Consider the following 4,312-nt stretch of genomic DNA (forward strand, 5'->3'; position numbering starts at 1 on the left):
GAGGATCACCGGCCATGTGCTATGCTTGCTGCTCCTCTCAGCAAATGGGTTCATTCCATCAGTACTCAGTACGAACCTAACATTTCTCGGTTCATCGGCAAAGTCTCGGTGGTTGTCATTGAAATCTTGCCACTGCTTCCCATCGGCTGGATGTCGAAGCTTCCCATCGTTTTTGTGCTCATCAGAAGCATGCCAGCTCATAAGTCTGGCATCCTCAGGATTAGCGAACAAACACCTCAATCGATCGACGACGGGGAGGTACCACATCACCAAAGCAGGAATCTTTTTGAGCGCATAATAGTCTACTTCTTTTTCTTTGCTCGTGGATTTTGAAGTCTTTTTTTGGGCTTTCTTTCGCTTCTTCCCTTTAGACACGGATGCAACACACTCTTCGTCCTCTCGATAGTCTTTATTCGTCTTGTACCTACTTGCACCGCACTTTGGGCAGCTCTCCAAGTCTTTATAATCATCACCTCGATAAAGGATACAGTGATTTCTACACGCGTGGATCTTCTCCACACCCATAGTGAGCGGACTGATTGGTTTCTTTGCATAGTACGTGTTAGCAGGCACATTGTTCTCCTTTGGAAGCATGTCTGCGATAATACTCAAGAACGCATCGAAGCCAGCATCAGACACACCATATTTAGCTTTTAACATCAACAGCTTTAGCACAGACCGGAGCGTCGTGAACTCTTTGGTACAACCCTTAGACTCGTCGTACAAAGGCTCTTCTGCTGCCTTCTTTAGGGACTCCATACCTTTCATTAAGAACATCGATTGATCTGTATGACGACGCAACATTGCCTCTAGCAACTCTGCATCTTCCTCATCCATAACACTTGGCAGAACATGAGGTCTATCATGTTCATTTCCTCCAGCGTAACCATGATCAGTAACATTTTGCACTACATGTTCGCTCTGTGGAAGAGGTTGGTGTGTCTCGTGAACGAACTGAAATCTGTCGTCGATGTTCTCAGGGTTTCCAGTCGTATAAGGCGAAGAGCTACCCTCTCCATGCTTTGTCCAAATTGTGTAATCCTTCATAAATCCTCGGCATACCAGATGAGATATGATTTGTTCTGTGTCATTAAATACAGCAGCATTTTTGCAGTCCATGCATGGACAATATATGTGTTTTGTCTTTGTTCTCCAAGCATGGTTCGTAGCGACATCAATAAACCTATGGACCTCGGATATGTATGATGGATCTAGCCTTGATAAGTTATACATCCAGGATGTCCTCTCCATCACCACCTGTAAAAAAGTAACATAAACACACAAGAACCAACCTTTCTTAGCAACCTTCTTCCAAAAAATAAAGATAAACCCCCCCCCTTGTATTTTGTGAAATCTGGCCCTCTAATGGAAGTTGGGTTGCGAGCTATAGTTCTTGTCGGGAAGGATGAAGGGGTGAAACCCTATATCCAAAATGTGGCTAAATTTAAGGAAAATGAACAAAAATTGGCAAGAGGAACATAAAACTAAACTTTCCTAGCCATACTCTTCTCTCTAACACATGGTGAAGGCCTAGTTCCAAAATTGAGCAAAGATGAACAATAATTGGCAATTAAAACATAATTAAACCAACTTTCATAGCAACTAATAAAAACAATCTTAATTACCAAACCTATCTTCTTCTATCTCCACACAACACATGAACCATTCATTAAACAACTTAATATGTCATGGATAAACTGATTTGAAAACTAAACATGAAAAAGGAGAGAGGATAGACAAAATCTAACCATATTAAACAACTTTATTTGAGCGAATAGAGCAAAAATGTGGCTAAAATGTGGCTAAAATTGAGAGAGGATACACTCTCTCTCCAATGGTGAAACCCTAGATCCAAAATGTGGCTAAAATTGAGCAAAAATGAATAAAAATTGACATTAGCAACATAAACCAACCTTTCTTAGCAATCTTCTTCCAAAAAATGAAGATCAAAACCTCTCCCCATGTATTTTGTGAATTCTGGACCTCCAAAATCGCCTCCAATGGAAGTTGGCTGCGAGCATACAGTTCACTGTCGGGGGAAGAAGAGGGGTATTTATAAGAGACACTTCACTGGCGGTTGTCTTTAAAAACCGCCAGTGAAAATTGATTTCCACTGGCGGTTGTCTTTAAAAACCGCCAGTGGAAATAGGATGTTTCCACTGGCGGTTAAGTTAAGATAACCGCCAGTGGAAATCAATTTTCACTGGCGGTTTGTGTTACACAACCGCCAGTGGAAACATCCTATTTCCACTGGCGGTTGTGTTAAGATAACCGCCAGTGGAAATAGGTTTCCACTGGCGGTTTTTAAAGCCGGGCCCACCTGTTTCTTTCACTGACGTTTGATAACGGAAACCGCCAGTGAAAAGTTGAACGTGCCGCAGGCTTTGAGCTTATTTGTACTAGTGCTCTCCTCTGTCTAAGGTGATCTCTTAGTGCTACATCCATTGCTAACTAAAACAAAATTCATGACAGAAAATAAACACCAACAAAAATAGAACATGGTGTAATAAAGAACATTTAGAATATAACAAGTACCTAAAGGAGAGGATATAGGGTCCCAAGACGGTGGAAGTTCGTCTTCTCCAACTCGAACTGGTGCAGGGATAATCTAGAAATATAATAGGTTTTTGTCAGAAATACATAAATACAAGTACAAGTAAATATATGTACTCTAAACTGAAACATTGCGGGGTTCAAAAATGAATAGAAATATAACATGTTTCTAATAATGATTCGAAACTTAGAGCTCATTACCACCCTTAATTGTATAGACGTCAAGAAGCTAGAAGATAAGAAGACACTCTTATTTTAACTAGAATAAAAGTACAGAATATGCTTTTATTTAGAGTTGACCTCGGACATGATTACATTCTTTAGGAAGGGAACATCAAAGTCTAGGCTTGTTTTATACAGCGAGGATCATGAATTAGTGGTCGATAATTCCACATATGTTCGGGTTGGTGCAATGTTAACACCTGCATTGCCTCCATGGAAAACTGGCAATAACAGCACGCAACCGGCAACCACACAAACAATGGAGCAACTGCCGACCAAGCTAAAGAACAGAGGAACAAAGGCAACCGGTTTGGGTGATCGATTCATTCAACGATTACCAGCTGGTTCCAAAGATCATCCAGTTTTGGCACGAACTGAATACTTTAGCACACCAGCGCAGCTTGCATTTACCTTAAAAAAATAATTGCGCTATTTTGCTATTCCCAAATACCAAATGCAGAACCCAAGAACGGTTGTTTCTCCATCCTTCTACGAAAGAAAAGGCAAAAGAAAAGGGAAAGTAAAAGGAGGAGGGAAGACAACAGCCACATGCCCACCACGAGGGGCCCCGCGCTAATGGGAGACCGAGGGAACCCACAACGGCATCGGCTACGAGGCAGCCCAGCCCCAGAAGTCGCCCCGAGCCCCGCAGATTGCCAGCGGTCGACGCAAGTCTGAACTCCCCCACCCAATCCCCGCCACGGCGACGGGCCGAGCCCGACCGACGCCGGCGGGAGAGGGCAGAGACGGAGAGAAAGAGATGGGCATGGGGGCAGCTTCTGGGACCTGCTGAATTGCCGTTGACCTCTCATTCTGGGTCGTCTCCCACAGCACCGCCATCCTGGCGCGCTTGCCGCGGGCGCGGAGCCCGCACCTCCGCCAGGTTCGATCCAGATCCATCTTCCAAGTTCGATCTAGGTACTAAAATCGCAGATCCAGATCCATCGACGACGAAAGGAAGAGGAGGAGTACGTGCTTACCGGTGAGAAACATATTTCCATGTTGGGCGTGGCCGTGGCTCCGTGGGAGCCGCGTGTAGCTCGAGCGGCTACTGCCTAGAGGAAACTTCTAGCGGACGGAGCTGACGAGACGGTGGTAATAGAAAGCCCAGAGAGGAAGGAGGAAGGAGCATACCGGTGAGAAGCGGCCGCCGTAGTAGATCGGCGCCGGAGAGAAGAATGTTGTATCCACAGCCGTCGCGTGCCCTTCGCGAACGCCCTTCGCGTTCGCGGTGGTTCAGACGGGGATATTTTCCACCCCCAGTCGACCGGGCGCGGTTCCCGGGCTGAAAAGACGAGGAACGATCTGGATACGATCCATGTCAGGCATAACCGAACGCTTGTTTTTTATGGGCCGGGCTTATTTTTCGAGGGGAGGGATCCACAGGGTTTGGTCTCTATTCCCTGCCGGGAAAGGCCTAAACGAACATGCCCTGAGGCTATGTTCGGTTGTTGGGGTGTTAATCCCCAGGCTGATTTTTTCCACTCGGGGGTCAAGTGGATCCCGGACTGCATACTCTATCCTCTCAGTGGATAAT

At 45.3% G+C, this 4,312-nt stretch overlaps 1 long non-coding RNA gene across 1 annotated transcript; it reads right to left on the minus strand.

Annotated features, from left to right (window-relative positions):
* Window positions 1-2,320: 2,320 nt before the first annotated feature.
* LOC103641403 (uncharacterized) lies at window positions 2,321-4,059 on the minus strand. The gene is made up of 3 exons (XR_560295.4): window positions 3,910-4,059; window positions 2,536-2,608; window positions 2,321-2,451 (listed from the first exon to the last, which is right to left on the minus strand). It is a non-coding gene; the product is annotated as an uncharacterized lncRNA (long non-coding RNA).
* Between the last annotated feature and the right edge of the window lie 253 nt (window positions 4,060-4,312).

This window comes from Zea mays, chromosome 10, assembly GCF_902167145.1.
Source record: "Zea mays cultivar B73 chromosome 10, Zm-B73-REFERENCE-NAM-5.0, whole genome shotgun sequence".
NCBI lineage: Eukaryota > Viridiplantae > Streptophyta > Magnoliopsida > Poales > Poaceae > Zea > Zea mays.